Below are 12,829 nucleotides of genomic sequence, written 5' to 3' on the forward strand. Positions count from 1 at the left end.
GGCCGAAGATCTGGCTGCCGCAGTCATTGCCGAAGAAAATGGCGCCCCCCCAAATGCCAGTGCCCTAGGCGACAGCCTAGGTTGCCTAAATGGTTGCACTAGCCCTGTTTAAATCTCATACTTTCGCATATTTTTAATGTGTCAATAAAACTCCCATTTTGAAGAAGAAAAAGAACAGCTAGATCTACTGACTATTCAGGCATTAGACTTTGGGAATCTGGGGCCAAAATGTGGGTTTTCCTGGCACTCCTGCTCTGGGATGCTCCAGGATGCAGTGAGAGCAGCTGGGTCTGTTCTCTGCTTTCACAGTACAGCTTTGGGGTCCCGAATTGGCAGGATCCGCCAGCTCCAGCGATGGCCTTTCCCTCCTGTTCCTTTGCACGTCCCCGGTGCTGGAGGCGGAGGCAGTAATCAGTCCGCTCCGCCTAAGGCTGCAGCCTGCGGAGCAGGATCAGCTGCGGGGGGCAGTGACGTCACAGAGCCTCTTGCCAGCGCAACGTTCTATTGAGGCGAGCGCGGAGCGCGTGCTCCTGCGAGCACATGGACAGCAGGCTGAGCTTCTTGCTGCAAAGCGGCCGCGTTCAGAAGCCCCTTTTTGCACCGGTCTGGAATGGATTTTATGGGGGGAAACAGCCTGAAATTGCCAGTAAGTTTGCACTAGTTAAGATTTCGTTGGAACTCCTTCTCGCAATCCAGGGAGAGATGCGCAGTGAGTTGCTAAGGTTGAAATAAATGGGGGGAGGGGAGGATGTTTGTTTTGTTTTGAATATATACCTAAACTAATCGCACTTCTAAGTTGCCAGGGTGTTTGCAGGTTTCGTGGGGTCATCGCATTCTTTGTGCCAAGAGATAATTTCTAGGTTTTAAAGCGCTTGGTGAAAGATGGACTAAAATAGAAATTTGGAAACAGAAAGTGCAGATGCAGCAAGAAACGATCAGGATTGTTTTAAAACATACAAAATTGCCATAATATGATCGGTAATGTTTGGGGTGTAGATTGCATTGAAATGACAAGGCTTGATTTGCCCATCCCCCATCTCCCTGCCCCCCCCCCCGCGCCGTGTTCAGATTACAGTATTTTCCAAATACATGATAGCTAGAGAGAGAAATCAATGCACGCAAACTCCCTCTTTTTCTTTTGTAGCTGTGCAACTTTTACATTTTGTTTTACATTTGAGTCAGGGGAGTGGTGTGTCTGAGTTTAAAGTGTGCATGTTTTAGTAGATTGTTGATTTGCTTTCTCCATCAGTTACATTTATGCAGGCTGTCGTTCGGTCAAAGTGCAGATTTGTATTAGGAGCGATTTTAGTATTGCTTCTATACGTTTTATATTAAGTATTCAGATTCTAGCCTGTAGATCTGGAATGTTGGTGCTCATACCATCTTTAATATGAGCAACTGATTTTTGCTGGATGGTGCTTTTTCAAGGCCCCGTAACTAAATGGACAGGGAAAATACTTTATAGCCTGTTAAAGGACATTTTTCAAAGGTGCTCATTTCTCTAGGGCCATGGCAATGCATGTTTTTATAAGGCCGCCTATTAAATGTGTGTGCATGCATATTTAGAGATCTTTGTAGATATGACATATAAAGTGTTTAAACTATTGTGTAATTGGTAAATTAAATAACATCTTAGAAGAGCAGCATGGTGAAGAATCACAGAATGAGATTTGAGAGTCTTAGTAAAGCCTTTTTTTTTAAAAAATTATTTTAATCATGCTCATATCAACAAGTTCAGACATGTTCACTTGTTCACATCCCCATTTTAAAATTTTTTTTAAAAGCCATAGCTCATTTGAATTATATGTCTTTTGGGGGTATATATTACAGTAAATTAGCCACCACTATCTGTATGTTTAATGTAATATGCAAAATGTGCATATCCTATGGTTTCTAGTATGTGAGGATATTGTTTTCCTCCTATAATGTCCCGTCTAGCTGACATCACCATGCACTGCATTTCTGCTTGGTGATGAAAGTTACAAATATTTTGTAATATTTTATATATTTTTAGAAAAGCCTCGCTTAAAAATATTTGTGACCTGTAGAAATTGATGCAGTCGATGTTTATTATTCAGGGTACTGTTATAAAGCATCATGTGCAGTGTTGTTTTCTCCCGTGCATGGTTTATATTATTTTATTAAACATTTAAATGAGGCCAAGCATGTATATACAGTGCTTAGCACAATGTGGCCTTAACATCTAGTAGATGATTGCTCCTGCCCCAAAGAGCTTCAGAGGATTTTGTTTTGCATTTGTCCTTATACCACAATAGTACTCCAGCACATACGGCGCACAGTCATTGAAACAAAAGCAATGTGCATAATTTAAAACAAAATGTTCTGTTTGTATTTATTTCTCAGCCCTTTTCTGTATTTCTCCCGTGGGCGTGTCCCCCCCTGCTCCCCCAGTGTTTGCAAGTGTAAAACCAGTGTAGAGACCAGGCCATATACTGGTATAATATCAGTTATGGATGCAGTTTTTTATTTTTTTATTTTATTACTAATAAAGTTGTAAAAGTACAACCCGGAGCCTATATGTGTGCTTATAGTGGTATGGCGTGATTCCTTTGCCGGAATAAAATGTGCTGAGACATGTCTGTAGTAGAGTGGCTGTATTTCTTTGACTAGGACAGGATAGTTAAAGTGGTACAACGTTTTGGTGTGTTAGACCAGGCTTAAATTGTTTGCCATAACTCTGTCAAATCCACATGCTGATGTCTTTATGATGCCTGGGGAAACAGTAGCAGAGAAACTCGGTTCTCCTCCTGTTGAAGTCAATGGCCAACCTCCTTTGATTTCAGTGACATAGGCTCCTGAATCCGCTCCTACTTAACGGAAGCAGTTTCTACTTTAAAATAAAAGACTACTTTTGTAAGAACTTGTCTTACTTGCATATGTGTTAACCGCTTTATAAAATGGCTGTGGATGGTGTCTCCTACGATGCAGTTGAATCATGGGGTTCTGTTATAATTCAGTCTCTTTCTTTTTGTAACCTAGGCATAGCCCTCAGTCAAATTTAGGCCCTGAGATTGCACATTTAAACACATTTAAATCTTTCCAGGATTAGGGTCATATCTCTTTGGAAGGGCACTCCCTTCACACCCATCGTAGAGGTGCTGTGTACACAGGTCTGGGTGGTGTATTGCAGTAATTTTATTGGTGGAATTCCTAGAAGGAAGGCCACAAACAACGTGAACCAAGGTTAGCAATATTCTCTGCGTTTCTAAAGCACCGTCCAGACAAATATGTCAGATGGTTTACACCACTATTTGTTTACAATGACCTTTTTCTTAAAACTTCTCAAGTTGTTCTAGCACCAGTGTAGCTTCACTGGAAAGAGCAAGAGTGGGAGTTGTCGTGTAGCTGAATTGCGGTATCCGCCAGGGTTTTTACCACTGGATGTGTAGATCTTCTCTGAATAGAATTAGACAACACAGTAGTAAACATGCTGGCTTGCTTTCATGGGATGCCGTGTCTGGAACCTGGAGCAATTCTGGGAGTTTGACTTCTGCTCCCACAATCCCTCTGGGTGCGTGGGAGTCATCCTAGAGGATTATTCAATCACCCACAATACACCACAGTTTGGAGTGGTGCCAGGAATTCTGGGATTCGTTACCATAGGTCGCTGTTGCTAATGTGATTGAATGCAGCACTAGTGTGGATGAGATGCTGAACAGCAAGTCCACTAAACACAAATAGGAATACCACATGAAGATGAACTGAATCGTGTTTGCATGAGTTGATTCAAGTAACACAAGTTATATATAATTGAATTAAGTGTAGGATAGATATACCTCTTATTCCAGTAGTGTTCCCACTGTTAGCACTGTGGGACTGTGTGGGTAGTCGTGCATCAGTGAGAAATATTGAGAAAGCACAGTGAAGATCTTGATGTTTTTTGCACTGGGTAAGGGATAATAGCATGTTACAAGATTATTCTTTGTGAAATAAGCAGAGCACAATATAAAATAGAAGCGAGGAAAATGCATTTCCTGATTGGGAAGCTATTGAACACTTAGAGCAACGGGCTAGAGATTTGATTTTGGAGCGGAAGTGTTTGTTCCAGTCCCTGGAAGAAAAATGGAGCAGGTCCTCAAGGAATCAATTCTGATGCACTTAGAGGAGAGGAAAGTGATCAGGAACAGTCAGCATGGATTCACCAAGGGCAAGTCATGCCTGGTTGACCTAATTGCCTTCTATTATGAGATAACTGGTTCTGTGGATGAGGAGAAAGCAGTGGACGTGTTATTCCTTGACTTTAGCAAAGATTTTGATACGGTCTCCCACAGTATTCTTACCGGCAAGTTAAATAAATGTGGATTGGATGAATGGCCTATAAGGTGGATAGAAAGCTGGCTAGATTGTAGGGCTCAATGGATAGTGATCAATGGCTCCATGTCTAGTTGGCAGCCGGTATCAAGCGGAGTGCCCCAAGGGTCGGTCCTTCGGCCGGTTTTGTTCAGTATCTTCATTAATGATCTGAGGATGGCATGGATTGCACCCTCAGCAAGTTTGGAGATTACCACTCCTCCCAGTTTAGTGTTGATGCGCTGGAGGGTAGAGACAGGATACAGAGGGACCTAGACAAATTAGAGGATTGGGCCAAAAGAAATCTGATGAGGTTCAACAAAGACAAGTGCAGAGTCCTGCACTTAGGATGGAAGAATCCCATGCACTGCTACAGAGTAAGGACCGAATGGCTAGGCAGCAGTTCTGCAGAAAAGGACCTGGGGGTTACAGTGGATGAGAAACTGGATATGAGTCAACAGTCTGCCCTTGTTACCAAGAAGGCTAATGGCATTTTGGGCTGTATAAGTAGGGACATTGCCAGCAGATGGAGGGATGTGATCATTCCCTTCTATTCGGCATTGGTGAGGCCTCATCTGGAGTACTGTGTCCAGTTTTGGGCCCAACACTACAAGAAGGATGTGGAAAAATTGAAGAGTGTCTAGCGGAGGGCAACAAAAATGATTAGGGGGCTGGAGCACATGACTTATGAGGAGAGGCTGAGGGAACTGGGATTATTTAGTCTGCGGAAGAGAAGAATGAGGGGGGGATTTGATAGCTGCTTTCAACTACCTGAAAGGAGGTTCCATAGAGGATGGATCGACTGTTCTCAGTGGTAGCAGATGACAGAACAAGGAATAATGGTCTCAAGTTGCAGTGGGGGAGGTTTAGGTTGGATAGTAGGAAAATCTTTTTCACTAGGAGGGTGGTGAAGCACTGGAATGGGTTACCTAGGGAGGTGGTGGAATCTCCTTCCTTAGAGGTTTTTAAGGTCAGGCTTGACAAAGCCCTGGCTGTGATGATTTAGTTGGGATTGGTCCTGCTTTGAGCAGGGGGTTGGACTAGGTGACCTCCTGAGGTCTCTTCGAACCCTGAGATTCTGTGATTCTATGATTTTATTGTGTCTCCTCCCTTGCCTCCTCCATGCCTTACAAAGAAATAACTGTTGTCGTTTAGCGACAAAGAGTCCTGTGGCACCTTATAGACTAACAAACGTATTGGAGCATAAGCTTTCGTGGGTGAATACCCACTTCATCAGATGTCAAACTAACTGTTGTAGTTAGTTTGTGTACTTATGTATAGAACTGTATTAGTGCAGTGCCTACGGATATGGTTTTAGATGTGCAGCTATACTTGATTGATTTCTGCATGCAGCTCAAGTGCCTGCAATGTACTTGTTGTTTACCCAGTTCAGTGGAGAAAATGATTTTTTTGGCTTTATCACTACTGTAAGGTCAATGCAGCCTTCTTGGGGAAATCTTAAATTCTTTCGCTTTGCAAATGCTGGTAGTCAATTAGGAGAGAACTTGCTGGGATCTGATTTTTTTTCCTCCATTGTTGACAAGGTAACAGATGGAAAGAAAGCAGTTGAGTTGTTACATGCCGTATGGCATCTCTGAGGTGGAGGATTTTCTGATGGTGCAAAGATTTGCAGAGTGGTAAATAACAATGAAGCGAGGGCAGTCATACAGAGTAATCTGAAGCATTTGGCAAGCTGGGCCCATTTGAGGAAAAAATGCATTTTAATACAGCCAAATGCAAGGTCTTACATCTAGGAACAGAGATTGCAGACAGTACCTACAGAATTAGGAGACTGTATCCTGGAAAGCAGTGACTCTGGAAAGGATTCAGGAGTCATAGGGACAAGCAGCTCAACATGTGCTCCTAGTGCAATGTGGCAAAAAGGGGTGGTGGTAGGGCTGCCTATGGCCTCATGCTCCAGCTGCTGGGACCCTGCGAGTCCCTGCTTGCATGGATGCCTCCCCGTGTTGGCAGCCTGTAGGCATAAGATAATTTGGCGTGGGGAGCAGCTCCATACTTAACTGCTGCCTCCTGGATTGCAAATCTGTGAGGATGTGGCAACACCTCCCAGCTCCACCCGGCACCACTACAAGGGGTAGCACACTGCCTGTGTGGATGGAATGTGCAACAGTGCTGAGCACAGCTCAGCAGTGCTGCCAGTGTGGACTGGCCCCAGTTGTGCCCGCTGCAGAGAGCTACGTGTGTACAGCCTCCACATAGGGGAAGTGGTCTGGATGCACCTAGCTTTGCCACGCGTTGCTCAGAGAACCCAGCAGTTCAGGCTCAGAGATGAAGGCTGCAAGGTGTTGAATATGCATGAAACGGTGCTGAGCTCCTGTTGAAGTCAGTGGGAGTGGAGTGAGTTCAGGGCTAATCTTATGTCCTCTAAATGAGCCTGCATATATTTAAGCTTTTGTAAATTGGCTATAGCACAGCTGGTGTGTATTATTGCTTCCCCACTAAAGGTTCAATCAGTATGAACGAGGCTCTTACCGACCAGTTCTTGGTTGCTCTCCAGAAAACCTGCAACATCTTTAATGTAGTCCTTAAAAAAACACAACAAAACAACCTAGGTCTTTGGAGCTTTTCCTGTGCACAAAGCCTGCTTTGTCTGTTATGGAAGTTCTGTAGTGAGAGGGAAGGAGGTGTGCAGGGTCTGGCTGGAATGGGTCAGTGCTGGAGTGAGTCAGCTGCTTCACACATCTTATTTATTTACATTATCATAGTGCCTGGCCATCCAGTTCCATTCCAGGACCGGGGCTTCATTGTGCTAGGCACGGTACAAACAGAGAACAGAAGATGGTCCCAGCCCCAAAGATCTTAGTCTGACAGCGGAGAGAGTCTGACATGGGCATATGATGGATAGGGGTGAGATCCTCATAATCAAAAGAGTAGGGGTGAGATCCTCAGCCCTGCTCTGGCTCCTTTATGACAGGTAATGGGCAGAGCAGCTAAAAGGCGCCTGAAAGCCCCATATCTGGTTGGGAGGGGATTTTCCTAGCACAGGCATTGTGGACAATTGCCTTCCAAGGACTCCTGTCACAAACCTCTGCCTGGAGGCCTGGGGGTGGGAAGGGTGTGGCCACATCAGCACCGTGCTGATTCCAGGCAGTGCTGTGGCTGTAGGCAGGCTGTCATGATTAGGCCCCCAGGACTATCTAACTTATGCTGGGTGACGCCAGGATTGAGAGGGTGCAAAGGTGTCTCAAAGCTACCATAGCCGCCTTTTCCCTATGGGCTGCAGGTTTGAGACCCAGAACTTGTAAATTTCAATTGCTTCCGAGTTCTGGCACATAAAATTATACCCACTGTCCAAGTGCTACAGTCAAACACGTTTAACCTGGTAGGTTCATCCCCATAGCTCCCTTCCACCTAATCCTGCCCTACAGGAATACAGTCAGCTTTATGCTTGGTCAACCGTCGTTGATAAGGGGTAATGAACCCCCTCCCCCCCCACATGGTTACTCTAAGTCAGAGGTGGGCAAACTACGGGCCACATCCGGCCCGTGGGACCGTCATGCCCGGCCCGTGAACTCTCGGCCGGGGAGCTGTCCCCTGGCCTCTCCCCTGCTATTCCCCCTCCCCTGCAGTCATGCTGCCGCGTGGGCAGCGCTCTGGGTGGTGGGGTTGCGCACTCCTGCCGAGCAGAGTGGCAGCGTGTCTAGCTCCATTCGGGCGATGCGGCTGCCAGACATGCTGTTCTGCCCGGCATGGTAAGGGGGCCGGGGGGTTGGATAAGGGGTGAGAGGGTCCGGGAGGCAGTCAAGGGACAGGGAGCATGGGGCGGAGGTTCTGGGGTGTGGGGGTGGGGATTGGATAAGTGGGGGAGTCCCGGGGGGCCTGTCAGGGGCTGGGGGTATGGATGGGGTATGGGGATGGGGAACGGGGGGGTTGGATAGGCGTGGGGTCCCGGGGGGGCCTGTCAAGGGGCAGGGGTGTGGATAGGGGTCAGAGCAGACAGGGGACTTGGAGCAGGGGGGTTGGATAGGGGACGGAGTCCCGGGGGTGGTTAGGGGACAAGGAGCAGGGGAGTGTTGGATGGGTCGGGGGTTCTGAGGAGGGCAGTCGGGGTGGGAAGTGGGAGGGGTTGGATGGGGGCAGGGGCCAGGCTGTTTGGGGAGGCACAGCCTTCCCTACCTGGCCCTCCATACAGTTTTGCAACCCCAGTGTGGCCATCCAGCCAAAAAGTTTGCCCGCCCCTGCTTTAGGTAAAGCCCTAGTATAGAGGCAGTTATACCGGTATCGCTTATGCTGGTTGGGGGAACCAGTATAAGCTGTACTGTAGTAAGCACTTTGATACCAATGTAACTGCTTCCACGCTAGAAGGCTCTGGTGGGATAACTGTATCTGTATAGGTTTCAGAGTTGCTGTACTGGCAAACCCTTTCTAGCATCGAGAGAACCTCAGTCTGTGAGAGGGGGGGAAACCCCTTCCCTTCCCATCCTCTCTGTGGGTGTGCGCCTGGGAAACATGAGTGTCTCTGGGCTGAAGTAACCCTGCTGCTTCTGCCTGGAATGAGGGCAGCATCCTGCTGTCCTTCACTGTCTTCCCACCCGGTTACCGTGATTGGCTACTTGGATTTCCCACAAAGGGTATTTTGGGAGATGAAGGTCTGAAGAGAGGTTTTTCCACGCTTCGAACGACTCTGGTTTATGATGCCGATGCACTCTTCAGGCCTGGTAGCCATAAGTACTTGGGATCAAGGCCTTCTTGGATCCTAATTCTGTAGTCGAAGTGTGGGCCAGCCATAGTGTTGCTAACTAAGTTTTATCAGGGTCCCTATTTGGTGTCTTTCTGGAAGCCCCTAGATGCTGGGATCAGGAGATAACTGAAAGCTGAGATTCTGAAGCTTTTAAAAACAAAGTTTCTAGGCCTCATTTTTGTGAAGAAAAGCTTGAAAAGAGTGAGTGCTCGTTAGAGGCTCAGAAACCAGAAAGCAAAAATGAAAACAAAACACAAAACCACACCAATCAAAACCCACCAAACCCTACGTTGATTTTTTTTTTAACATGTCAGGATTTTAAAAAAATCTTATGATTTTTTTGGGGCCTGACTCATTCTTTTAATGCTTAGAAGGGGCAATGCTGCAGCTGACTCTCTGGAAGCAACAACAACAAAACACTATTGTGCACACACAGTTCTCCCTCAGGGAGAGAGAATGGACCAGGTGTGACATGTCACTTAATGCAGAAGGCCCTCAGATACTACAGTGATGAGAGGAATATAAGAACTTCTATAGAATAGAACAGACTGTCTCTCCAGGCATTTAGACGCTTCTGAGTGGCTGCTATGAACGTCTCACAATCTGTACCTGCTGCTGTTGAACTTCCAGGTTCCTTAGGGTTTGCTTCAAACTTTAAACTCCAGAGGGATCCACACTTACATTTTGGTGGTTCATAGATTCATTGTTTAGAATACATTAACTCTTGTATTAATCAACAGTTCCTAATCTTAATTGTATTGTAATCTTAATATTTACTACATAAATAACCATACTGTAGCAAAATCCTGGGTAATTCATAGACAAATCTTTGAGTTAGAGTTGCTGTTGTAAATAGCCAATATTTTACTTGATTAAAAACATTCGTCATGTAAAAAAAAACAAAAAAAAACAAACTCTCTGTAAATGTCACAGGAAAGAGCTAAGTTTCCAACACCAGCTTCCACTTGTGGGGAATAAGAGTTTCTAGCCCTCACAGTTATGGTGAAAAGCTTGAAAACATGAACCCTAATGGCTCAAAAACCAGGAAGCACATAAAGAGAACCTAAAATACATTATTATTATTTATTATCCATTGAAGTCTTGTGGTTTTTAAACCAGTCTCATAATTTTTGGGAGGGCTCGGCCCATGAATTTTCAACGCTTTGGGTAGATCTACTGGCAGTATTAAGTAAATAACAAAAAGGCTTCTAAAGTGAGAGATGTGTTGAGGGGAAGAACATTTATCACTTTATATGAATAAACATCCTGGCCTTGTCTTCGCTAGGACAAACGTTGCATTTTTAACACATTAACTAATCTGTTTAAAACCCTAGTGTAGGCAAGCTGCCTTGTTTACACTAGGAGTGAAATCTTGGCTCCACTGAAGTACAAAACTCCCATTGACATCAGTGGGGCAGGATTTTAACATGTTAGTTAACCTGCTAATACATGGCCTGTAACACAGGTTGGCTTTAACGCACTCCGTGGGTATTGTCGTTAACTCTGTTTGTACAGCGCTGATGGTACTTTGCACTTGTATTGTATTTTCCAAACCTGGCTGTCAAAGTACTCTACTAATTCTAATTAATTAAGCTTCTCTGTACTTCTGTGTGATAGACCGACATTATTATCCCTAATTTACAGTCAAGAAAGCTGAAGAATTGATCAATTACAGACAATTTTTTCAGATGTTCTGTGTCTTGGGTACCCAGCTTGAGACAACAAATATCTGCCTTTCAGAAGCAGGTGTGAGGGGGCAGTATGGTTAAGTGGGTAGGGCACTAAGATGGGAATTGGGAGACTTCGGGCTTATTCCTGGCTCTGCTACTGACCTAGTGTGTGACCTTGGGCAAGTCACTTCACCTGTTTGTGCCTCTTTTTCGCATGTTGGTTGTTTTGTGTATTAAGACTGTAAACACTTCATGGAAGGAACCATCTCCTGCTGTATATTTGTACAGTGCCTAGCATACTGGAGCCTCCAGGCACCACTAGAATACAGACAATTACAGTAAAAAGTGTTGAGTGCCTGTAACTCCGGATGAAGTCAGAGTGCTGAGTTAGCACCGCTGAACATAGAGTTGTAGGTGTCTCAAGTTGAACACCCAGTAACTGACATGTCAGGAATTAGCGGATGCTTTTGGAAGTTTTTTGATCCAAAAGTGACCAGCCAATATCAAACCAGTCTGTAAAAAACCCAGAAATAAAATGTTGTCCTCAGTTCCTGTCCTCTGTTCAAGTGGAACTTCCTCTAGATTTATGCTAAAGATTTGGATTTGATTTGTGTCCTCCATAGCACGAGGTACTAACTCTCCCCATAAAGGTAATATTAGTTTTTTGGGTGAGGTGGGGTTGAGAGGTAGGTTTGCTTGAATTTTTTACCTTTTTCGTTACAGAGACAAATTTATTCAGTAAAACTCATTGATTTGTTTACGCTGAACATAGGTTATGAACCGCTCTGAAAAAATGGCTATCGTACATTAGCATGTCAGAGCATAGTACTGTAGATTTAGTCTGGGATTTTCAATAAGTTGGGTGCCTAACTCCCTTGGTGGTCTTTGGCAATCCCACCCTGAATAGCTTAAGGGTTTGTGTTTGGGGACTTTATTTTGCCCTCAAGTTACCTGGGATAAATATTTCCTCCGATGAATCTGGAAGCAGGATAATAATACATAGGTAGCACTTCATATCCAATTACGCCTCAACACTACCTTGCGAGGTAAGCAGGTATTATCTCCATTTTTACAGAAGGGGGAGGGGAGTAAAGTGCAGCCCTACCATGTAACCTGTCAAAGGTCCCGCAGGCTATATCTGTGCTGAGCTCTGTCTTTAAAATTCTCCCTGCTACAGCTCCCCTGATGGGAGCCACTTTAGGAGCCCTAGTGTAGACAAGACGCTGACATTTTTACTTGTCCCTGCTCAGACAGCAACTCTAGGCAACATGCAGGGCGACATGCCCCCGCTACGCTTGTGCTCCCACTATTGCGACAGTGGGGGAATGTTAAGAAAAAGTAGAGACGGTTAATACGAGATCGCATTAGAGACAAGTTTAGAATCCAGAAATTCTGTCTCCCAGGGCTATGATCCATCCATTATTCCATACTTTGCATGGTACAAGGTCTAGACTAGGTCTATTTTAGGCATCTCTAAGGTGTGACAAAGCATGAAAGCCCGTGCAGAGCTCCTCTTACCACTAATGTCTTCAAATAGAATTTTAGAGGATTCTGGTGCCCATAAATATTTGACATGCTTCAGGGATGAACTCATGCAGCTGCTCTATTATTGAAGAACTTGAGAGGCTGAGCAGGCCAACACAGAGACAGTTCCTGACCACTCTCTGCTGCAGCAGGACTGTTCCCTAGTTTACTGATAACCAGCTATTTGCTGGGCATGGCAAAAAATGCCAGAATTTTAGTTGAAGGAGGAAGGGAAGTCACGACCCACACACTATCTTTGTGAATTGCTTGTCCTGGGGAATTAAGAGGAGTTAAGTCTTTATTTAAAAATAAAAATGGTTTTAAACCTTTGAACAACAATAGTCTCAAATAATGTAAACCTTGTCCTCCGTTGCGCTGGACTTACAGGCCAAGATTTTCAAAAATGATGAGTGCTCTTGGGGTTCCTAGTTTGAGACCCCTGACAGGGGAACTGATTTTCGGAAAGTGCTGAGCCCCTGAGCTCGGAAACCCGGGTCCCTTTAGGGTATCTCCAGTTGAGCACCCAAAGTTGGTAGCCACTTTTGAAAATCTCAGCCTGAGGGATTGGGTCTTGTGCCATTGAAGTTAGCGGCGTACAGCTCTTGTCTCGACTAAGGTAAGA

General features: G+C 45.1%; 1 long non-coding RNA gene across 4 annotated transcripts in view; it reads left to right on the forward strand.

The window, feature by feature from the left end:
• The first annotated feature begins 456 nt into the window (after positions 1-456).
• Positions 457-12,829, forward strand: part of LOC120396486 — a 61,367-nt gene continuing 48,994 nt past the window's right edge. For all 4 annotated transcript variants that reach the window (XR_005593174.1, XR_005593173.1, XR_005593176.1 and 1 more), the window contains exon 1: positions 457-646. This is a non-coding gene — a long non-coding RNA (uncharacterized LOC120396486). The remainder of the gene's footprint in view (positions 647-12,829) is intronic.

This window comes from Mauremys reevesii, linkage group 2 (assembly GCF_016161935.1).
Source record: "Mauremys reevesii isolate NIE-2019 linkage group 2, ASM1616193v1, whole genome shotgun sequence".
NCBI classification, from domain to species: domain Eukaryota; kingdom Metazoa; phylum Chordata; order Testudines; family Geoemydidae; genus Mauremys; species Mauremys reevesii.